Source organism: Mesoplodon mirus, assembly GCF_964341445.2.
Source record: "Mesoplodon mirus genome assembly, chromosome: 20".
Lineage (NCBI taxonomy): Eukaryota > Metazoa > Chordata > Mammalia > Artiodactyla > Ziphiidae > Mesoplodon > Mesoplodon mirus.
Genome location: NC_138996.1, coordinates 14,711,332 through 14,737,561, shown reverse-complemented (window position 1 = coordinate 14,737,561; position 26,230 = coordinate 14,711,332).

Below are 26,230 nucleotides of genomic sequence, written 5' to 3'. Positions count from 1 at the left end.
CTGCTGTGCCAGTATTATTTATGAATTAATTTACCTTTTGTCTCTGAACCCAATTAGGATCTGGGTTATATATTAATTTTTCATATATTCTGGGTCTATTTCAAATGTATGCACTGTGAAAAATACTTATGTCATAGTCATAATTATTTTGTAATTATTTAATGGCAAGTGCTTTATAATACTTTCTACCATCTGATAAGGCATGTGGTGCTTTATTATACTACTTTTCCATAATATCATTTGTTGTTCTTGGGAATTTATTCTTACATAAGATTTAATATCATTTTATCTAATTCACCTAATTTGGTGTATATTCTAAATTACTATATTAGTTTCCTAGGGCTGCTGTAACAAATTACCACAAACTTGGTGACTTAAAACAAAAGGAATCTGTTATCTTACAGTTCTGGAGTCCATAAGTCTTAAATCAAGTTGTCAGCAAGGTTGCTCCCATTTGGAGGCTCTGAGGGAGAATCCATTCCATGATTTCATCCTAACTCTGGTTGCCTAATAAAGGTAGTATTGGATTAAAACTCAAAGAATAAAATAACTGTCCACAAATGCATCACTGATATAAATAAACAATTGTGCAAATAAATGGAGGAGAAGGAACAAATTTTCCTTACATATTATTTCCAAAAAATAAATGTAGAAACAATGAGAGAAATAGAGAATCACAATTTGAACACCAGTCCTAAGGACTCCAGGCAATATCCACCAATGAATGCTTAAATCACTGGGTAAAAGTAGCAGAGAAACAGAATATTTGCCCAGCCCCAGAGTAACTGCCCCAAATTACTTATTAATTATAGTGGGAGTTATATCACATATCTACAAATTCTTTGCTACTCCTTCCTCCAGAAGGGGGAGCTTAATTTCCCCCCCTTTGAATGTATACTGGGTTTAATTATTCATTTTTAATAAATAAAATATGGAATGGGGGGAAAAATGTAACTTTACAGTGCAGAAACTAGGCAGACACCACCTTAACCAACAACAACATTATCAATGATAAGTCATGTTGTTACCATGAACTTCCTGATATGATATGAGGAGAACAGCATTTCATCTCTGTGGTATTTTTCCTAAAAATCGTTAAGTCCAGTCTAATCATGAAAGAACATCAGACAAATCCAAATTGAGGGACATTCTACAAAATTATTGACCAGTAATCTTTGAGGGGGTCAGGTCATGAATAACACAGAAAGACTGAGAAGCACGTGTCACAGATTGGAGGAAACTAAGGATACATGACAATTAAATGCAGCATGGTGTCCTGGATTGGATCCTGGAACAAGAATAGGGCAAATGATGGGAAAATGCTAAAATCTGAATAAAGACTCTAGTTAAGAGTATTGTGGTAATGTTAATCTCAAACATCTCCCTGTAGACCCTATTTCTAAAAACAGAAGGGAGGTTAGGTTTTCAATATATAAATTTGGGGGCACACAATTCAGTCTATGGCACTGAGCATTTACTTTCCAAAAGCCTGTATCATAAATCATCAAATATAAGAAGTAGAAAGAATTCTGCCTCAGTGGTTCCAGACTCAGCTATGGATCAGAAGAACTTGGCAGAAGCTTTAAAAAAATTACAAATTCTTGGTCTCACTCTTAAAGCCAATGAATCAAAATCTTTAATGACTTTTAGAGAACTCCAAATTCAACTGTCATTGTTGTCCAGGTGAGAAATCTAAGATTCAAGTTTTGGAAGTGATTGTTCCATAGGCTGCTGATGCCACAGTCAGCAGGAGAACTCATATTCCTCAATGCTTAGCCCAATTATAGTTCATTTCCTCCATGTGGTAATTCTTAGTATAACTCGTGAGGATGAAAGGAGACTTAAAATGATATGTAGACTTAAGATGATATGTAAATTAAGTAATTAGAAGCAAAAAAACATTAAAACTAATTTTCCAAAATTGTCTAGAAATTAATTCTAACTTGCTAATTTTATAACACCTCCACCAATTTTTATAAACATAAATGTCTACAGTTGGACCATTTCATTTCACGGAAAGGATTGTGTGGGAGATCAGCTACCTCGACTATAGTAAGTTTGATTTGTTAGAGCCCCAGTTTCAACTCTTGGCACTTTGTGACTGTTTTTCTCAGGCAGTCTTCACTCTATCCCAGAAATTCTGCTTATTCACAGAAATTTTATCAAATATTTGAAAGGCAGTGATTAGAAAGAAACATTTTTATTTTAGAAAAGACACATTTGAATTAATTGGAAACTACAAAGTGTCAGCTGTTTTAGACCTGTTGTTGAGTAAGTGAGGAGACTACGTTGACTGAAACTGAGGAAAGAATCAGCACAAGCATCGGAGTTAACCCACCTGCTCCCACCAGAAATGTTTTAAATTATTTTTTCATATTATATTTGATCCATGACTGTGATCACAAGTAAAATATAAATTTTGTTTCCAATAACCAAAGCTGCTTGTGGAAGAGAATTTCCACCTCTTACCAGTCACAGGCAACTCATTACTTTGAAATAAATTAAGACACTGTTTAAAGGAACTCAAATTCATAAAATTATACACAACACACACACATGCAAACATACACACACACAGGCACACAGCAGTTAATTTAAACCTTGTTGGCAATATTCCCCTTTTATTCTCTGTTGATGTGGAGGTAGGAAAGCTACTTATTGTACTAGCCAGATTAAAATTTTATTTCCCCCCTTTTCCTATGTTTATTAAATTAGGTGGATGGATGGAGTTGAAGTAATTGCTTTATGCCCAAAAGAAAAAAAAATGAGAAGGGGGTGTGAGGTGGGCTGGAGAGGTCAGGAAAGGATTATATAAGATTATAGTACTTCTGTGTTTCTGACTGCTGGTCACAGCCAGAATTTGTCTAGAGAGAGATATCACCTGTGAAACTAGCCAAGTGGAAAATGACTAGTTTCATTAAAAATAGCAGTAATGAAAGAGCACCTACCTACTATCAAATATATTTGTACACAACTATAAACTGTGAGCATGGCTCTGGTGCTATAGGCATCTACAGGGTGGGAATTATGTCGAGTTTTGTTCAAACTTTAATTTAATCAAAGCAGCCACATAGCACTAAGTATCAAAAAAAAAAACCCAAAAAAACCCCCCAAAAAACCCCACCAGTATCTCTTTCTTATCTCCCCAAACCAGGCTTTTATTTCAGTCATGTCAAGATTATGAGAAGGAATTGAAGAGGCATCTGGCCCAGTAAACAAGGCTCCTACCAGATGGAACCATTGGCTCTGGGAGACTGTCCTCCACGTATCCTAGGGAATATTCTGTAGCCCCAGCTTAGCCACCAATCTGTGGGTCCCAGAAATGTTGCTGTCCTACCCAGCAAATCTCCAAGAGCCCTTGGGTGTTAGAGAACGATGCCACTGATATGGCAAATCGGAATGGCCCCTAAAACTCTGGGGTCTTTAAAGTTTTCTATATTGATGGCTTCTGTCAAAACATAAAGATTAAGAGCCAAAGCTCATATCATCTCAGGTCTTAGCTCCAGGATCTCAATTTTACTATTCCTAACTTGGTCTTTGCTCACATCATACCAAATAGCTGCTCCTGAGCCAAGTCAGTACCATGTTTGAGGCTCATTCTTCACAGTGATTCGACTGTGACCCTCCTGATTCGATTTCTGAGGGTTTAGCCTTAACTTTGCTAGACATCTAGGTCAAAGCTGACCTTTGTCTATAAAACCATAATTTTCAATTAATCTTTAATTTTTTTTTTAGCAAAAGCAAGAGGTTTATGTCAACTAGTAACTTCAGTTAATTGAATTTGTCTTCTGGAGACACTATAGTGAGAAGGCTTTTGAGGGTTCAATGTTGGAGAGTGCTTTGATGAACAAAATATATCTTTCATTAAGCACAGAGAGTAGTGTGACATGCATTTACTGTCCCTATGTTGTACTTGCCCTTGAGTCTCTACCAAGATAATGTATTACTGTTTGGCTAACTAAGATACATCCACACCTAGTTGCCCATTTTTAAGCCATTGTTACATTGAAAGAAATATAACAAAAGAAATGTTAATAAGTATAGAGTTGGAACAATGTAGCTGTTAGAAGTCTCTCTCCAAGACAATTCTTTCCCAAGAAAATCTTAAATACATTTGTTCTATTCCCACCATTACTAGGTCCAACTTTGTTTTCTCTCTTACCAAATCCTGCTACTAACTAAACTAACTAGTGGTCTGTGTCTAATAACCCATCTTTAGCTAATAAATCTAACTGGTTTCTCTATAAACCAGATGATTAAACAAGGGTTAAAATTTTCATTTATTTATGTAACATCACTTTCCATATCATTGTGGAGTCAACACAATTGAGCCATCATGTATGAAGATACATAGTGATTAAGTAGTCAAAATAAACAAATACAGTGTGCCCATTTCATGCCAATAGAAATAGTCTCAGAATCTGTGAATTAGCAGAGATTTTATGACACAAATAAAAAGAAATGTTAATACACTATATATTCACTCTGCTCTTCAGCTTATGTTGATATTTATTCTTGAGTGCACATGGTCAGTATTGTTTACATGGTCAACTTGTTTATTTTAAAACATTCATCCAATAAGACTCAACTGCAGCAAAGTGGCATATAAAGACTTCTACCTCAAGAAAATGTAAACAGTGCAAAAGGTCAATGTATCAAAACCTGACTAAAGAACAGATGTCATTCAAAATAAAAAGAAATTCTGAATAGAACTCTTCATAATGCTCTCATGCAAATATCTTTCACTTTTTTTTTTTTTTTGCGGTACGCAGGCCTCTCACTGTTGCGGTCTCTCCCGTTGCGGAGCACAAGCTCAGTGGCCATGGCTCATGGGCCCAGCCGCTCCGTGGCATGTGGGATCTTCCCAGACCGGGGCACGAACCCGTGTCCCCTGCATCGGCAGGCGGACTCTCAACCACTGCACCACCAGGGAAGCCCTATCTTTCACTTTTGTAATACAAATTTATCAATAAAAATTTAAGGTTTTAATAATTTATGTGAGTAGACAATTGTTGATTCATTTACTAAAGCTTAATATCTTCCTTATGTTTCTAGATTAAGAAAGAAACACACATAGAATTTTGACTATTTTTGTCTCATTTCTTCTGAGATACAAGCACTCCACCATGGAGAGCTCTACCTTTAGTAACACTATTAATTATCCAACATGTTTATTTTCAGAAAATAGCATAGGTCATGGAAAAGTGCTAAATTCATGAAAGGAAAAATGACAAATTGGACTTGATCATAATTTAAAATGTTTATTCTGTGAAAGACACTGGTCAGAGTATGACAAGACCAGTTAGATAGTCGGAGAAGGCATTTGCAAACCACCTATATGACAAAGTAATAGTAGCTAGAATATATTTTATATATATTTTTCTAAAACTCAACAGGAAAAAAATAAATGAATAAAATAAAATCTGTCTAATTAGAAAAGGGCAAAATAAATTTATCTCCAAAGAGGATATAGATATGGTATTAAGCACATGGAACAAATTTCAACATCATTAGCTATGAGGCAAATGCTAGATAAAAGTACAAAAAGATATCCTTACAAATCAGAATGACTAAAATTAAAAATAGTGACAACACTAAACGCTAGTGATATGTGAATAAATCAGAAAACCCCTATGTTGCTGATAGGAATGTAAAATGACACTGGTGGAAATATACAATGGTATAGCCCCTCTGGAAAACAGTTTGGTCATTTCTTTTAAAAAATTAACATACCACTATTATATGATTCAGCAATTGCACTCCTGGGCTTTGTACCAGAGAAATAAAGACATTTGTAACAGAGAACAAACCTGACTCCATATTGGATCTATTCCTTTAGCTCTAACCTTTGTGCCCTGTTGCCTGTGCTTAGTCATGCTGGCTCTACACCTTTGTAAAAGAATGTTGCCTGTAGCCTGAAATATACATGATAGCTGGTTCTCAAGGCTCTGTCTCCCAGGCTTGACCTTTAAAGGTATAACACTTTTCATTCATATAGAGATAAAAAGTTGCAGAACAGAGAATAACATTTGTCTTGTTGGAGGTTTACAGGAACATTGTGACTAGACCTATGTGGACAGCTGCAAGAACAAAGGATTATCATAGCCCCTCTGGGGTCTGGCAGGTACCAAGAAGTTTGCAACAATCAGTCACACCTCCTCCCCTTTTAGCATAAAAGAAGCTTGAATTCTAGCTCTGGTAAGATGGTTCTTTGGGACACTAGTCTGCCATCTTCTCGGTCTTCTGGCTTTCTGAATAAAATGGCTACTCTTTGCCCCTGGACCTTGCCTCTTGATTTATTGGCTGGTTGTAATAAAGCAGTATAAGCTTGGACTCAATAATATGTTCACAAAAAATCCTATCCACAGATGTATATAGCATTTTTATTCATAACAGCCAAAAAATCAAAACCACCCAGAAGTCCTTCAATGGGTGAATATTAAACTGTGACACATGCATGTTATGAAATACTACTGTGCAATAAAAAGGAGTAAACAATTGATACATATAATAACCTGTATGAATCTCCAGAGAACTACAGTGATGAGAGAAAGTCAATGCCAAATGGTCACATAGTATGTGATTCCATGTATGTATTAGCCTTGAAATGACAAATTTTTAGAAATTAAGAATAAATAAGCTGTTTCCAGGGATTAGGAAGGAGTGGAGGAGGGAGGACCCTGAGTGTGGTTATAAGAGGGTAACGTAAGATAGTCTTGTGGTGGTGATGGAAGTGTAGGTATTTTTATTGTATCAATGTCAATACTGTGCTCCTGATATGGTACTATAGTTTTGCAAGTTGTTATCATGGAAGAAACTGGGTAAAAGATACAAGGGATCTCTCCATATTCTTTCTTACAAATGCATGAGAATTTACAATGCTCTCAAAATAAAAATTTCAATTAAAGTAAAGAAGATTCCAAGAGTTAGGGAGGAGGGAGGAATGAATAGAGCACAGAGGAATTTTAGAACAATGAAACTACTCTGTATAATAATACAGTGATGGATTCATGTCATTATACATTTGTCCAAATCCATAGAATGTACAACACCAAGAGTGAACTTTGATACCAACTATAGACTTTTGGTGATAATAATGTGTCAATGTATGTTCATCAATTATAACAAAGGTACCACTCTGGTAGGGGACATTGATAATGGGAGAGGCTATACCTGTATGAGGCAAGGGGTATATGGGAAATCTCTTAACCAATTGAAAAAAAGAAAAAGAAAAAGATTTTGAATAAAATGGAGTTTTGCTTTGTTTGTTGTTATAAAGACACTCTAAAATACCATATTGCTCAAACAATCAAACAAAACAACAATCTGATGGTTACAGTTAATGGAAAGCTTGCTTAATTTTTACTTTTTTAGTGGATTGTTGATACTCAAAGAGATATTTCTTTGGCCTAACATCATGTATGCAAAGCTATCCCTAGCTGATACCTAAGCAAATAATATACATATGAATAGAATTCCTAAAATGTCCAAGTCTAAAAAACACTACATTGATCAATTAATTAGTATAATTTTTAACTCATTCACCAATTTTGGTATAGTCAATGAGTGTTTTCAAGTATTTTAAAACACTAACTAATGTTCTTTCTATTGGGAATTTAACCTTTCTTAGAAGTCTTGTTTATACAACTCATTTCCTTAAGAGGGAAATATATTTATCCATAAAAAGATAAAGCAAACTTTAAACAACGTAGTTCAAATTGACACAGATTTTGACTTACATATGAAATTGTTACAGAATCTTACAGATATTAGACATTGAAAGTCAAATAATGTGTGAGAGGGGCTTCTAATGTTTTTTGGGGAAAAAAGATTACAGTTATAATTGACTTCCAGAATTGCAAAAAGGATCGTATGAAATCATACAATTTAGCAAGCTTTATAACCATAAAACTTTGTATCTTTACTAGTTTTTACTGTCAATAATAATTATTAGTATTTCACAATGGTGGTTTGGTTTTTGAACACCAGGTTCCCTGAAATTCACTATATACCATCCCAAATTTATTGCAACTCCTCTGTAGCTTAAGTTGCCTTCCATAATTCATGAAACAAGTCTGTTTTCTCACTCTTTGGTATACTTGGTGGCATAAGAAAAAACAACAATTTTAAACCAGTCTTTTAAAAAGTGGTAACAATACCTCTGTAAATTCTTAGCTCATTTTAAGTCATGGTAAAAGATTTTTTTAAAAAGCTATCATCATATTTTGCTTAAGCACTGACTCAATGCACTTTAAAGGCTGTCATTTCTCTACCTTGATTTGACACCTTCAATTTAATCTCTTAAGTGTTAGAGAACAAACCATAATTAAAAGAGGGGTGGAATGGGTTCCTTTAGAAGACTGTTTCTCACGTACAGATGAGTAATTAGAATGACCTCAGTATGGTGGCTTTCCTTTGTCGTTGAGAGACAAATACTTTTGTGTGGCACATAAACAAGCTCAGCTCTACAAACCCTTAATGTGAACCATATCCCTGGAAGCAAGGAGTTGTCTTTTGTGTCTCTGCAGTTAGATCAAAGGGAGTAGAACCTGCAGCGAAACAAGGATAGGGAAGTTTAAAGTTTGACTTTGTTGTTATCTCACCATGCAAAGGGAGCTCATTAGAAGTTTGCTCTTGCCAGCAATCCACAGTCAAGACTCCACCATATTTCCTTTAAAGAGACAGAGGGGGGGTGGGGAGAGGAGAGAGTGTAACCAGAATAATAATACTTCGGAAGAGTTTAGGAGAAAACAAGGTATGGTTTGTTTGGATTTAGAATGTCTCATCTTAAAAACAAACTTTTCTAAGGGTGAGAGTTATGAGCAATTCGAATTTGGTTTTCTCTAACATGAGCAGTGATTTTTTGTTTTTGTCTGTTTAGGTTTTTTTTAATTAGTTTGTTTCTTTTTGGCCTTCTGTGAAGGTGGACTGTGTATAATGCAGAATCCAAGATGTGATTGTTAAAATTATGTGATTATTTCAGAAATAGTGCAATCCACTCAAAAATGAGTAGATTGAGTGGAAGTTATAGATATATCCCAGGAAGAATATTTATCTTCATTCTGTGTTTTTAAAGAGATATAGAACCATCCTCAATCTGGAACTGAACATGACAGGACCCCATAGGCAGCAGTAGAGCCATCTAATGACCTAGCAACTGGTGGTGGTGTAGCCTGGGTGTTGGAATCAAGCAGCTTTGTCTCAAATCTTAGCTCTACCACTCAATTACATAATGACCTTGAATGGGATGGCTGACCTTGGGCTCTCAGGTTTTTCTTGGATATATTCAATTTAATAGTGCCCTACTCCAACTATTCTGAGATTTATGCATCTCCCTCGAGCCAGAGTGTGGTTCAGCGTACATACTCAAAAATTCTTATTTTTCTTCTTCTTTGGCCACTCCCTTTTATCTCTAATCCCAGGCCTGGTACGTGACCCAGCTGACGATGGAACATAACTGAGTAAAAACTAGCATCAACAATGGTGTTGATGAATAGTCAAAATGTTAGCAAAAAAGAGTTTGATTAGTCATTCTGTGACATGTAGCACCTTAAGAGAGTAATGAAGTTATACCACCTTGGGGGTACACACCAGTTTGTCCTTAGAGTCAGAATGCTAGAGCCACAAGGAATCTAAATGATGGTTTAGTCTGATCACTGCCTTTCATGAATGAGACAATTGAGGCCAAAAAGATGAACTGTCTTTCCCCAAATTAGTTAATGATAAATCTGTTGCTTAAACCAACAAAATGTTTCATGAATGGCAGTTGGATGTTCAATCTACCACATTAAGAATATACTTCTTATCTGGTACATATATACAATGGAATATTACTCAGCCATTAAAAAGAATGAAATAATGCCATTTGCCACAAAAGGGATGGACCTGGAGATTATCATACTAAGTGAAGTAAGTCAGACAGAGAAAGACAAATATCATACGATATCACTTATATACAGAACCTTTCAAAAAAAAATGATACAGGGCTTCCCTGGTGGCGCAGTGGTTGAGAGCCCGCCTGCCGATGCAGGGGACACGGGTTTGTGCCCCGGTCCGGGAGGATCCCACATGCCGCGGAGCGGCTGGGCCCGTGAGCCATGGCCGCTGAGCCTGCGCATCCGGAGCCTGTGCTCCATAACGGGAGAGGCCACAGCAGTGAGAGGCCCGCGTACCGCAAAAAAAAAAAAAAAAAAAAAAAAAAAAAAAAAAAAAAAGATACAAATGAACTTATTTACAAAACAGAAACAAACTCACAGACTTAGAGAAGGAACTTATGGCTACCAGGGGGGAAGAGAGTGGGGGAGCGATAGATTGGGAGTTTGGGACTGACATGTACACACTGCTATATTTAAAATGGATAACCAACAAGGACCTATTGTATAGCACAGGGAACTCTGCTCAATATTCTGTAATAAACTAAATGGGAAAAGAATTTGAAAAAGAATAGATACATGTATATGTATAACTGAATCACTTTGCTGTACACCTGAAACTAACACAACATTGTTAATCAACTATACTCTAATGTAAAATAAAAAATTTTTTAAAGGAATACACTTCCTGCTTAATATTCTTTTCCCAGAATAGTGGAATATCTATGTCCCAGAGAATCAGTTCTCTTTTTTTCTTTTTTTTTTCACAAAATAGCCCACAGATATCTGTTTCATGAGAAGGAATTGAGACTTATGACTGGAGGAATGTTGTTCCGTAGGGAAACATGCATGAAGTACTCTTTGCATGTGAAATCTACCTGCACTCTTACCTGAGATGCTGAATCAGGAGTCAGAGAACCATTGGCAACCAAAGTGATCTTTATATGCTGTCATCTATGCATCTATTGCTGTGGGTTTTGTTGTTTAAAGTGACAAATTCACAACGTAAACATAGTAACTAATTTGCTCAGTTTCCAAAATCGTAAGCTTTTAGGAACAAATCTAAAGGGAGAGTTTTCAAATACTAAGACAAGAGCAGCAATTCTCAAATTTGTTTCTTTTTTAAAAAAGTTAGTTTCTGGCTGTGTGATTTTCAGTGGGCCAACAGCTCTTTGTACCACCTGCACTCTTTGTCACCATCAAAAGAAACAAAAACATATGAGTAGATTTGAATGGAAAATGATATTTAGTAAGACTCCCGTGGGGAGGATAAAAAGGATAAACAAAAGGGAAACTAAACCGAGTACAAGACAAACAGGAAAAGGAATAAATGCAAGGAGAGAAAAGCCCTCCCCAAAAAGGGAAAGTGGATAAGAGAGAGAAGATAGGAGATTGTGCCTCCTTAATCTTTTCATGGTTTCATGACCCATCCCTGCTGGCCATTGACTCAGACCTAGAATTATGCTTAGTGTTGGTCCATTGAAAGCCCCAGGTCATGAGTGTACCCCAAACTTTGCCTAATGGATTCCCAAGAAGCAATTCTTTGGTGACTTACTGCTGAAGCTGTTAGCAACATGAGGGGTTTATAATGAGGCCCTTCTTGCATGATCCTTTACCCACTGCATGCAGACCTGCCTATAAGAAAAGGTAGACTGAGAGAGAGGTTCCAACAAGGGGGGTAACCCCCATATGTCTCCTGCTACTCTCCTCTGAAATATCCTCCGTCAGGGAGAAAGTAGAAATCCAGGATCTGAGTCCATCCCTGCTGTTCTGATGGTTTGGTGCCAGAAAAGGAAGTGCAGCCGTGCTTTCACTAACACTCCTTAAGCCCAGAACTATACAAGGAAATCCACCTTGGACTATTAAATCAGATATTACTCCTCTTGAACCTGGGTAAAGCTGTACATCAGATTGCATTTAACTGATATGGCATTTTTTTTCTTCTACTTCAGGGAAAAAGATGATGGATTCACAGATAACTCCCATACTTGCTGTCACGAAGGAAGAGGGTAATATTGGAATTGTACTAAAGCGTTCTGGATTTGACTGAATGGCTGGTAGGCAGTAATTGCTCCCAGCCCTGTGAATCCCAGCAATCCATCAAGGGGAATTACTGGTAAAAATGACAGAAGAATGTCATAAACCTTGCTTTCATTTGATTCCTGTGGATATAAGGACTCGTGCAGTTTAAGCAGATTATGCTACTGAACTGGAGCTTGGTTGAATGATTAAAAGATAAAACACTTCCATTTAAATCTTTCCCTAAATTTATCAGCTTGGATTTCCTGAATTGTACTGTGAAGTTTTGTCATAAAATGGAAATGTTTGATTCAAAGGTAATAAAAGGTATTGATCTACAGTGAAGCAATACTGAGGTTAACAGACAGGTTTTATAATTAATTTGGTGCCAGATAAAAGAAAAATACCAAGATCTTTTAACTTTGATGATTAAAGGGGGACTAGACCTTTGAAAATATATTTGTATGTATAGTGAGACGAACTTGCTTTAGAGGATGTATAGAAAGGGTTAGCTGTTCGAATTGCATACCAGATGTCCAATTAGCAATGACTTAGTTAAGTGAGAAAGGAAACCATGTACCCTCTTTTGATAAGTTCCCACTTAAACATGTGACACAGGATCTAGTTCCCTGACCAGGGGTCGAACCCAGGCCCCCTGCATTGGGAGCACGGAGTCTTAACCACTGGACCACCAGGTGCATGCTGCAACTAAGAGACCCCATTCCACAACTAAAAAAGATCCTACATGCTGCAACTAAAGATCCCGCATGCTGCAACTAAGACCTGGCGCAGCCAAATAAACATTTTTTAAAATAAAAAATAAATAAATAAACATGCGACACAGAAGCATACCTTTTTGTGTTAAAGCCAAAGAAGCTTTTGCTTGACCTGGAAAATCTAGTGATGGGTTGCCATCATGACAACATGGAAGTCTGCCAAATCCTACCACTGTTTATCTTAAAAGAGACTTCAAGGCTAAGATGGCAGGCACAGTGGAGAGGAGAGTGGTTTATTCTAACCCCAAGATCTTTATCAGTAATCTTACATAGTGAACCCTGAGTAATGTGAAGTGGCGTTGTCAGCCATGGTACCACATGAAGGCTCCAGGTTGGTTACTGCTAGTGGCACCTTAGGAACTCAGCTGAATCAAGAGCTAAGCCAGAACTGACCAGAGGATGTAAATGTACAGCCTCCACTTCTACCATGAGTCTTGCTGTCAATGAACACTTCATTCTTGGTGACCACAGAAGTAATTGTGCTGAATATTTTACTATACCATGCCCTATGCCTCAAGGGAGTCTTTGGGAACTATAATATGATTCTGACTGCTTTCAGTCCCAGATAGAAAACAAAGCCATGAGTGTCTTTGACAAAAGGCAAGCAAGTTTGAGGGCTGGGCCCTCTTTAAATACCTAATAGCTAAAGCTGGACTAGAGATGGAACAAAACAAGAGCTCTTAAAGGATAAAAGAAGGAAGTGACTGCTAATGAATACAACAGGAAACAGGGAGCAAAACTGGAAAGAAGACAGAGAGTTAGAGAGATGTTCTAGGCTCAGACTTGCCTCTAATTAAGAACGTGACATTTGGAAAATCATGTCAAGATTCTGCCTGCCTAACTGCAGAGTGACATAATTGGACTAAATTTGATTTTCAAGGTAGCATCATATTCAATGCCATTTTACAGTCTCACGGAAGTTCTTTTCTAGACCTAAATGTTTGAACTTTCTGATGCGAGACTGTGATTAGTGTTTGAAAACATTAGTGAAGACAAGATGTTTCTTCTAAAAAGTGAAATGGTAGATTAGCGTGAAGTCTTATTTTTATCTTTCAATGGGATTCTCTTGGACAGAAGAAACTTGCAGGATGCCATACAAATCCTCATTTTCCTAAATATGGGAAAGGAGCACATATTATGATTCATGAATTTAGATGATGGTTTCCCAGTGACTCTAGGGAAATGCATCTAATATTGAAGGATGCGATTTACAAAAAGTAAATAAAACCAATTTTAATGCAATGATTCCAGCTACTGCATTAATTCAAGATAATTGGATGCTTAATTGATTGAGAATTTTAAAAACCTTTTACTATATAAAACAAGATGGTACAGAACAGTTAAGATATTTGGAGTCACGTTAACTGTGGTTAAAGTTATGTTAACAATCTCAGCTGAAAGGTTTATGCCTCTAAATTATTTCTCTTAAGTCCTTTTAGGCAATATCATCTGTAGAAAAATTAAAGAAAATTACTCCACGTTGTAAAAGAAAGCATATCATAGCATAAATCATAGCAAATCATAGCATAAATAATAAAGTTATTTCCCCCATGCAAATGTGAACTCCTCTGAGAGTTTTACAAGCTTTTTCTCACATTTAATCTTCAGTATTATTTGGTAATTACACAGCAAACTTATCTATCCTTACTCTCCAAACCCTATTAAATAGTAAATAAAATATTTATTTTATTTTTATTATTTATTATTTAAACAATAATATTATTAAACAATAATATCAAATTGTTATTATTTCAATAAACAACCTATGGATAATTAAGCATTCCATTTCAATAGTGTTACATGGCAAACCCTACTGCCCTTCCCTTCTAAACTATGTACATACACAGACCCATTCATGTGATTTGTGTTCTTATTTACATACATTATTGTGATAATATTCTGAGTTGAGAGCTTCTTGGAAATTCTCAGTAAAATAGATCAGACATTACCATCTGTTATTCTCATGCTGGAAGCAATCTGAATAAGAGTTTGAATCTTGGCAATGATGAGATTTTTAGTGCCGTGAAGAGAAATGAAAGGAGGAAGGAAGGGAGGAAGGAAGGAAGGTCTGGGAAGGGAAGGGAAGGGAGGAGAAGGAAAGGAAGGAAGGAAGGAAGGAAGGAAGGGAGGGAGGGAGGGAGGGAGGAAGGGAAGGAGGGAGGAAGGAAGGAAGGGAGAAAGGGAGGGAGGGAGGAGGGGGAGGGAAGGAGGGAGGAAGGAAGGAAGGAAGGGAGGGAGGGAAGGAGGGAAGGAGGGAGGAAGGAAGGAAGGGAGGGAGGGAAGGAGGGAAGGAGGGAGGAAGGAAGGAAGGAAGGGAGAAAGGGAGGGAGGGAGGGAGGGAGGAAGGAAGGAAGGGAGGGAGGGAGGGAGGGAGGAAGGAAGGAAGGAAGGAAGGGAGGGAGGGAAGGAGGGAAGGAGGGAGGGAGGAAGGAAGGAAGGGAGGGAGGGAGGGAAGGAGGGAAGGAGGGAGGAAGGAAGGAGGGAAGGAAGGTCTGGGAAGGGAAGGGAAGGGAGGGGAAGGAAAGGAAGGAAGGAAGGAAGGAAAATAAATTAATAAATTAAATTAATTAAATTAATTAATTTAATTAAATAAATATTTTAAAGCATCTTTAAAAATATATATAACTAGATAGAATGTCATAGGTGCAGACCTTGAATCTAAGAAAATATGAAAGCAAAACAAACAAACAAACAAAAAAATAGAAAAGAAGGTAAAAGTCCATACCAGTTGCATAGTTATCCCCAAGATGTAATTCTGTCAGAGTTACAATAATTCTGGAGGAGTGGGAATTTTGTGTGCTTAAAAGGGCTTGAAGAATAACCATAAGGAAATCAATTTACTTAATTACATTTTAGAATAATAATCGTAGTCAGTGCCTCCATCTATAGGAAGGAAGGAAGGGCTGGGAAGGGAGGGGAAGGAAGGAGTAAAAGGCTTGCTCGCTGTAATAGTTGCTCTCATTTATACATTTCAGAGGGGAAATTCCCTGCACTCTTACTCTATACTTAAAGATAATGGATCTCTAATTTCTTATAGCATCACCACTGAAAAAATGGGTAAAATAGGCACCGATTAATAAAACAAACACATGTGACCATGATTTATCTTTCATTTAGTTCTTTCTTATTTTAGAGAACTTCAAACCATAGAAAAATAAGAAAATGAACAGCAATAACAAAAACTCTGTAATTCCATACGCAGGTGACCTAACTTCAAATCCACAATCCTCCACTTAATTATTGGGTCACTTTGGGTGGATCATATATTTTCTCACTATCTGTTTTCTCATCTTTACAATGCAAATAACACACTTATATCTCAAAATTGCTGAGAAGGTTAAATGAAATAATAAACCTCAGCACAAAAGTGGACACATAGTAAGAGCTATTAAATATTAGTTTATATTTAAATTAGTGGATCAGCAAGGCTGATCCTCTCAATGAGCTGCTACAAAATTGGCAACAGCATTGTCACTATGAAATCCTCTCAAATGATTGAAAAGCACTCTTACACAGGTTTTACAGCTTTGGGAAAAACATAGGATGAAGCACAGTTGAACTAAGTGGTTGGTGTGAAAATCTTCTGGGTTTCCATGAAAAAAGACACTAAGAATGAATGTGAGAGGTATGGGCATCTCTGTGATCAATCCCATTGTTTAATTTTTTGAACTTTCAAAGTGGTATTGAAGTGCTGAATAGACATTGCCTTAGGGACCCATAACTTATGGAAAGTCAGCAACATTTACAGATGGGAAACTTAGGTATTGTTGTGGTACATAGGTTTTTTCCAATCCCTTGGTCCCAGATACAGTCCCATTACTTAAGGTAAATATTAGAAACAGTGAATACATTTCTCACAAGGGAAAAAAGGAAGAGAGATGAGCAGCTCCTAAAACACTGCTGCTAACCAGAACTTGTGATTTCTAGATCTGGTTCATCTATTTATCCACTCAGTAGGTGGTATTTTATGATAAGACAGGGATGGAAATGATATTCTGACTTTCTATTTTCAGATGCTTCAGATTGATACCAATCTCAGAAACACAGAAATCAATTGCAGTGGAGACTGAGATCACATTAAGTAAAGATTTGACCCTTAGCAAAAGTAGCCCCATTGGTGTCAGATGTTCAGTACCTCTCAAGACTTGAACAGATTGTAATTAATCTACAGTAATTTGAATAAAGGCTGTTTTTGATTTTGTATTTGATTCTGAGGAGTCACCGCCCAGCTTATGAGTTTGTCTCCATAATGGTGTCCTTCATAAAACTTAGCTTTGGAAAGAAAAAAATGGAAAGAATAAAGCAATTTTGATTTCCTATTTGGATTCTACTTTTTTAGGTCATAGCATTTTATTTTCTAAATTAAAGTGATTCAGATTTTATAAGAAAACAGGAGGAATGGGTATCATCATATTCATTATCTAGATTTAGGCTTTTTGTTTCTTTAAAAAATGTAACTAGGGCTTCCCTGGTGGCTCAGTGGTTAAGAATCCGCCTGCCAATGCAGGGGACACGGGTTCGAGCCCTGGTCCAGGAAAATCCCACATGCCGCGGAGCAGCTAAGACCATCCACCACAACTGCTGAGCCTTCACCCTAGAGCCCGCGAGCCACAACTACTGGAGCCCGTGCTCCGCAACCAGAGAAGCCACTGCAATGAGAAGCCTGCACACTGCAACCAGAGAAAAGCCCTCGCGCAGCAACGAAGACCCAACACAGCCAAAAATAAAATAAATTAATTAAATTAAATAAATAAATTTTTTAAAAGCATCTTTAAAAAAATGTAACTAGATAGAATGTCATAGGTGCAGACCTTGAATCTAAGAAAATATGAAAGCAAAACAAACAAACAAACAAAAAAATAGAAAAGAAGGTAAAAGTCCATACCAGTTGCATAGCTATCCCCAAGATGTAATTCTGTCAGAGTTACAATAATTCTGGAGGAGTGGAAATTTTGTGTGCTTAAAAGGGCTTGAAGAATAACCATAAGGAAATCAATTTACTTAATTACATTTTAGAAGAATAATCGTAGTCAGTGCATCCATCTATAGACATAAGGAAGCAATTATTCTTTCTCATTTTAATATATATATTCCCTCCTGTACACCCCTCCACACACACATTCTTTTTTGTCCCGCAAAAGTTTGTCTTGACTCCTCCACTATCATCTGCAAGAAACTGGCACTGGTGACCAACACAACACAGACTGAGAATCAGAGCCGGTGAGGCTCCATTGTTGCCAATCAGTATGACTTGCTTTTGGAATCCCTCTCTAGTAGGGCAGCAGATAGGAACTGGAAATAGAGACTGGATGTGAGAGGTGAGGGATCATTTCCATTATTTTCATGTAAACCCCAACACCTGCAGTCCGAAGTCCCAAACCTCAAATTTCTGATGGCTCTTTGTCTAGAAATTGTATGTATTTTGTCAGGAAAAGACTTCTGAACCCTTAGGATGAATGTATCGAATGATTTTAATCAAAACCTGAGCCAACAGTGGAATGAGTACATATATTGTTAGGATTGGTTTGCTGGAGACTTAGAGCTTAGGTAGTTCAGTTGCAGCCTAGGCTGCCTAGAATCTCAAACAAAAAATTACCTGTACTAATGTTTTCCACTCTGTGGCTGTCACAGCAGAGTCAAAATACTGCTAAGACTGAGCAGGGGGCTTTCTCTTTCCCGCTTATGTGCAGGGGCAACATGTGAGCATTGTAACCTCTACCTATAGCTGTCGGTTGGCTTGTACTACAGCAATATGCATGCAGATCTAACTGGTGGTTCTGGCAACTGAGTTCCTTTGTTTCTAGGCAACAAGGACCCCAGATCAAAACACATGAATCTTTATTTATAGTTTATTTTATTTTATCTTATTTTGGTATACTGCTAATAAAAAGAAGAACTAGCAATTATGGATTAAAAATAAGGCCAAGATCTGCCTTGAAACATTTCTATGATGAAATAGTGAAGGATAGATTGGTTATGCATGGTGAAAGGGTAAAGTTTAAAGGTTAGAACAAAAGCCATTTGTCAAATATCAACAAAGCACATTCAATTATATTTTGGGAAATGAGCTGAATTTCCAGAATAAGAGAGAGAAAACAGTCCATTAAGTTCTTAATACCAGTCTTTAAATTGGTGTAATTGAATTCTCATTGACTACAAGAATGATATTTCTATCAGCTTATGCAAAAAGAGGAGTGAACAGGAAACAAGGGATGATTTCCTTTGGTGTAAATAATAGTAGATGACAGGAGAATTTACAAGCCGATCTTAATCAGCTGAATGAACCTTCTTTATGGTCAAATATGGTTGTACAAATACAATGCTGGGCTTGGAGAGGAAAATTATTGTTTCAATTCAATAGATAATGGGAAAAGCTATTAGTCTGGAACATCAGCCAACAAGATAAGATTTGCTTCTCTTATTGGATTTTTGCAGTGGAAATCACAATGGTTGAAAGACAGTGACAGTTTGTGGAGAAGCTAGAGATCTGAAAGAAAGAAAGGAAGCAAATTTTTAAAATCAATAAATTATAGTTACATAAATACTAGCCCAGGAGCCAAGACACCTATATTTACCCTAGATTTTGCTATTCCTGCTGTTCCCCTTCTCTGAACTTTAGTTTCTCCATATTTAAAAATAGAATATTGTACACATGATGTCTAAACCTTCTCCCAGCTCTAAAATACTTTAGTCTTATAAATAATTCTGAAATAACTTTCACTTTAGCACTGATATCTCAAGTTCCACCTGGAAAACCCTCACAGTATTTTGCGGATTTGTCTGTTTGTTTTAATGTGTTTTGTTTTTTTTATTGTTTGGGGGAAGAAAGGCATGCATTCCTAATGGTAAATTCAAAAAACAAGTTTGAAAAAAGAATTCAAATTGCGGATGGAATAAGGAGAATTAGAGTAACACAAGACACTGAACAAACATTTATGCCAAAGGATGCTGCCATTTTCACACAATTGTTGAAAGCCACATTGCATTCAGAGCATTAGTTAAATATCATGTGTGTTGTCTCAGGTGGTATAGTTAGAATAGGCTCAAAGTCTAAAAACAATCAGTTTACAGTATTGAAAAAGAGAAGAAGAAGAAAGAGGAGGGAGAGGAGGAAGGGAAAGGGGAGGGGGAGGGGGCAGGGAAGGGGAAAGAGAAGGAGAAAGGGAAAAAGAAGAAGAAAGGGAGAAAAGAAGTGGGTCATCTTTTTGCAAAAGTCCAGTGAGCACCATTTGTACAGACAACAGTAAGGGGAGTGTCCCTCCCATTCTGCAGTGAAGATGTTCTGCTTTGGCAGAGCCACCATTATCCATGGACAAAACTTGGACCACAGCTTTCTAAATTTTCTCCCCACTATTCCACTTAACTCTCTTACTCCCCCATTCTTGTTCCATGAAGAAACTAGAAGTAATTTTCCTAAAATTAAAGACTGCTTTAGTTGTTTTCCTGCTTAAAAATCTGAGTAGACTTTCCATTGAATTTGGAATAAAATCCCAAAACTTCCCTATGTTGACCAAGGCTCTGGACGGTCCAAGTCCTACCTGTTTCTTCAGTATGATCTTGTGCCCAGTTCCAGCCACACTGGCCTTAAAGTTCTTCCAACGCAACCAGGCTATGCCCTGGAGAGGGTCTTCACACACACTGTGCTCTTGGTCTGCAAAGTTCCTGCTCACCTTCCCATCTTCACCTGGATCATTTCTTTGGTTTCTGCTTGAATATTATTTCTCACAAACCTTTCTCTTGACCTTTCCTCTTTGTTTTGCATCCCATATGGCAAAAAAAATTATCCTGCTATACATGTTGATTATATTTCATAATACTTTCCTCAATTTGCAATTATATATTTTTATCATTACTTGTTTCATTTTTACCTCTTGCACTAGTAAATAAACTTCATACTTATTTTGGCCAGCTGTATATCCCATTGACATAGAACAATGCCTAAAACATAGTTGGCACTCATATTATTTGTTGAGTGAATGAATGAGGCCTATTCTCAAGTTATAGAGAAAGTGAAATATTGAACTGTCCAGGTATTTTTTTATTGGGACCAAAACTTCCAATTATGAAAAATCTGCAGAAAAGAAGAACAGGGGATGGCAGGTGTGACATGAAACCTTTGGGTAATAACAGAGAGATTGCCCCATAAGGGACTGACTTGTTAATTTAGCAGAATACTGAAGGGCTTTCTCTGATCTTGTGTTTGTAAAGTAATAAACACTACATAATAAAAGTACTCCAGGGCTAGAGAAGAAAGCAAGTCCCCTTAACCTAAAATAGAAAAACTAAAGATGAGGGAGGAAATGGCCAAGGAAAAACAATGCTAATCTAAGGGAGCATAACTAAATTAAAGCAAGAATTTGCAGGCCACAGTATTAGATGAAGGATGAGGAAATGAACAGTGGAATTAGCACAAAACAGGAACTAAATAATTGAGTGGTACAGACATAAGAGTTGGAGACTGGAAGAATTCCTAGAAAAGACAGCAGGTTAGAGTCAAAAAACACTGGAATCAGAGTCAGCACACTGTTCCTAGATCAGCTCCAGATCCTGCATGTGACTTTGGTAAATAGATGGTGGCATCTCATGTTTATAGATACAATGAGTGCATGGAAGTGAGGCTTGGAGTTAGACAGCAATTTTGGCATTTCCAGCTCAAATAGTCTAAAGCAAATCAAGGAAGTCAAATTCCTATTTCAATACAAAAGCCAGGGTGTTTGGGGTAAATATGAAGAGAGGATCTCAGCTAGTAAACCTCAAGGTGAAACACAAAACCCCAGACCCACTTCCTCACCTTGATGATGCTCTCTGTTTATTGACATGTCACATCAGTGCCCAGACTCTCAGATGTGGGGAGCCTGATGGAAAGTTTGTAAGACTAATAAAAATGTGTGTTCAAATACATTTCTAGCTTTCTAGAGGGCTGTATTATTTTTATTATTGCTGTTAAGAATTTCTATGGGGCTTCCCTGGTGGCACAGTTGTTGAGAGTCCACCTGCCGATGCAGGGGACACGGGTTTGTGCCCTGATCCGGGAAGATCCCACATGCCGCGGAGCAGCTGGGCCCGTGAGCCATGGCTGCTGAGCCTGCGCGTCCAGAGCCTGTGCTCCGTCCGCAACGGGAGAGGCCACAACAGTGAGAGGCCCACGTACTGCAAAAAAAAAAAAAAAAAAAAAAAAGAATTTCTATGGAGTCCAACTTAGCACCTGGCTAAGGATGGTTTTTATTGCCCATCACGGTAATTCTAGGATGCAGCCTGAGGTTGTTACCCATATTTTTCTTTTTACTAGGGTGCTTTGCTGTACCAAAATTAATACTGCTATTTTCAAATGAATGGCAACTGTGGCAAAAGGGCAGGGTTATTGGACCTTTACAGCAACTCTCTGCAGGTTAGATGATCACACATCTTAACCTTTATTCTCTTCTGTTTTGCGGACTCTCAACCACTGTGCCACCAGGGAAGCCTTGAACCTGTCTCTTGATCGGGTTATTTTAGCAGCATTCTAGCTGTTCTTACTGTGTGCCCCCCCCCCCAAATCCATCATGCCCTTTGCCACCAGAGTGAATTTTCTAAAATAATCAGTTTATATCACTCTCGTGCTTAAAAATTCTGAAGGATGAGGCTCAAATCCTCTGCATGACATGGACATACCTTCACAACCAGGGGCCAGTCTCCTTTCCAGTCTCTTCATGACAAGCCAGATTATTCTTTTCTCCCACATGTGCCATTTCATGTCTCTTCACCTTTGCTCATGCTTTTTCTTTGCCCGGACAGGTGTTTCTGCCTAATAAACACTGACTTAACCTTTCAAACTCTAAGTCAGCTATATCTTCCCCTCTGTAACATTCTCTGATATTATGCTTCTCATAGCCACACACCAACATTAGTTGTTTTCGTTCTCTGCTCCTAAAACATTTCATTCGTAGTTCTATGAGCTGTTTTAGCACATTGCAGGATTTACTGTAATAGAAGGTATTTCTAGAAGACATATATGTTTGAACCTCTGATGTTTTGTATAGTGTCTGACATATAACTGGCATGCAACAAATGGTGATTGAATTTTTCTGAACACAAATAAATTGAATTGAAGTAAATAATAATAGATAGTCATGACTATTGAGTATAAGAGATTAGGAGATCTCTTTTAACATCAGGAGAATGATTGTATTGTGCCCTTTTGAGTTTACAGGGAAATGGAGCATCACTTGTTCTCTCCTCTGGGGCAAACATTCTGTCTTCTGCAGCCAACTCAGCTATCAAGAGAGGCACATCTCTTTGTAGATAAAATGATTTGGATCTACCAAAAGAAGGTGAGTGGGTAAGATAAATAGGAAAACATCCATGAATAGAGCAAGATATTTTCTATCAATCTTATTTTTTTCACATGCCCCTTGGTAGGAAACAGTGGTTTAGAAAACCCTGAAGGTAAAGTTATTTTGTGCTGAAATTTTTATGACACTGCATAAATAAGGAAATTAAGAAAAACAAGGGGCATACAAATACACAAGTATAGATATGTATGTAAGAGATCTAGTATCAAGTCGCCAACTGTCCTTTCTTAAGAAGGACTATCCTTCATCCCAAGATTAAATCCTTTCTGATTTTTTCCTATCAGTATTTCTGGCTTACAAGAAATGATGGTGACAGTGGTGGTGTGTTTCTTCTTTGGTTTTTATTTTGTTTTTGTTGTTAGTTTTTTGATTCTTTTAATAGAGTGCTACTTGGACAAATTAGAATGTAGTAATACTTCGAATGAACTTATTTACAAAACTGAAGTAGAGTCACGAACATAGAAAACAAACATATGGTTACCAGGGGATGGAGGGGAGGGATAAATTGGGAGATTGAGATTGACATATACACACTACGATACATAAAACAGATAACTAACAAGGACCTACGGTATAGCACAGGGAACTCTACACAATACTCTGTAATGGCCTGTATGGGAAAAGAATCAAAAACAAAAGAGTGGATATATGGGGAAAAATGAATGTAGTAATACTTTGGTGGAAATTTAAAGGATTTTTGAAATTTAACTGATCCACAAAAGGCAAAGTCTGGGAACAAGAGAGTTCTCAAGAACCCAGTGTGCCACTGTTGATAGATAATGGAAGAACAATGAACTGGGGGTCAAGAGGCCAGGATTTAAGCCCAGATTCTGTCACTATTTGAGTATGTAGTCATCTGTATGTTGCTTTATGTAACTATGGGGAACCCATGTTTCTATATTTATGAACGAGCATGCTGAAGTAGTTCAATTTTTTCAAGATCTGTGATAAAGGGTGCTGAGATGGTACAGAGTTACATCTAGAGCCATAGAAGCAGGAGGTGGGTATGCACAGACAGAGCGTTTATCCACTATTTCTCCACTCATTCTCTCACTTTAACCCTACCCATTTCTCTTTCATATTAAATAAAAAAAAAAAAAAAACCTTGTGTACTGGAATCTCTACATAGATGTTGAATGGATAATCAAGTCCAAACCCAAACTCCAGTCTTCACCTTAATATGTTCCATCCATAGTCTTCTGCATCCCAGCTGATGGCAGCTCCACACGTCTGGTTACTCAGACAGAAAGCCTGAGAAGTTCATCCTGATCCCTCTCTTTTTCTCACAACCTACATCATGTTTTCCTGAATATCTTGTCTGTATCTTCAAAATACATCTAGAATCACAATGCATTTGCTAAGGAGAGAGTGTGGAAGAAGTATTTGTCTTTAGTTTCCACCTCTACCACTGGGCGTGATGGGAAATATATAGGTGGTTTTTGTCTCAGGTTCCTGGCAAATAGCTCCTAATCCTAAAACCTTTGGAATTTCCTGAGTCATAGGAGGGATAGAAGCAACTTTTGTTCTTCATAACAAACAACTTTCAACCATACCAGAATTTATGCTGATGAGATCACTCTCACCAGGGTCCCAAGATAGCTTCAGGATGGAGCAGGTCATAGAAAAAAACCAACCCTGATTAAAAGAACTTTCAGCCCCACCCCCTGACCTCTGAGAAGGAAAAAGTAGCTGAAGACTGAGTTCAATCACCAATGGCCCCTAATGTAATCGATCATGCCTACATAATGAAACCTCCATAAAACCCCTTAAATGACTGGGTTCAGAAAGCCTGCAGGTTGGTGAGCACAGTGGGGTGCCTGGAGGGTGGCACAGTCAGAGGACAGAGAAGCACCCTTCCCTCACCCCCAACTCCCCATCTTGCCCGATGCATTTCTTTCATTTGGCTGTTTTTTTTTTTTTTTTTTCGGTACGCGGGCCTCTCACTGTTGTGGCCTCTCCCGTTGCGGAACACAGGCTCTGGATGCGCAGGCTCAGCAGCCATGGCTCACGGGCCCAGCCGCTCCGCGGCATGTGGGATCTTCCCAGACCGGGGCACGAACCCGTGTCCTCTGAATTGGCAGGCGGACTCTCAACCACTGCGCCACCAGGGAAGCCCCATTTGGCTGTTTTTGAGTTGTATTGTATCCTTTATAATAAACTAGTATTAATAATTAAAGTTCTTTCTTGAGTTCTATGAATTCCACAACAAAGACAAGCCACCACAATGAGAAGCCCGCGGACCACAACAAAGTGCAGCCCCTGCTCACCGCAACTAGAGAAAGCCCGTGTGCAGCAACAAACACCCAATGCAGCCAAACATTGATTAATTAACTAATTAATTAAAAACAAAAAAGGGGAAAAAATCTTTAAAAAAAAAGAATTTACCCACCCCTATATAAACTGACAACCTCATACCCTGGGGCCGCTCTAACCTTCTGAGATGGCCCACTCTCTGCCTGTGGAGTACGTTTCTCTCTAAATAAATCCACTTCTTACTTATCACTTAGTCTCTCACTGAATTCTTTCTGTCATGAGACATCAAGAACCTGAGCTTCATTAAGTCCTGAGACCAGGTGTGTGATCTCAGTTAAAAGACCATGGGTTCAAGGCCCAATCTGAGCTGCACAATTTCAATGGGAAACCCCACATTTGTAGTCAGCTGAGCAGAAATGTGGGGTAGCCTGGGCAATGCATTTGTGTCTGGTGTCTGAAGTAGGGCAGCCTGGTGGGACAGAGGGGTATGAGCTAACTCTGATAGTATCAGAGTTGAATGGAATTTTTGGATACCTAGATGATGCCAGAGAATTGGAGAACTGGCTGCTGATGTTGGAAAAGACACCAAGGAGGATACAAACTTCAAAACTGCCTACTGTGTGGAACTGGGCAAACCACAAAATTGTTCTTAACCTCAGTTTCCTCATTTATGAGCTGTGCATAATTAAAGTTCTTTCCTGAGTTCTATGAATCCTTTGCAAGGTTATAGTACAACTCAGAAAAATTATATAGCAACCTCAAATAAACCTTGACTTTCATACATAGTCAATAAATTGTAGCTGCAATTATTTTATTTTTATCATTTTCGCTATTCTCATTTTCAAGTGTGTGTTTTCCAGTTTCTTTTATTTACTCAGGGATTTTGTGTTATTACCAATAAAATAAGTATATCATGAGAAAATATTTCTAAAATCCCTTCACACTATTTTTCTTTATTTGGATAAATGATTTAGTGAAC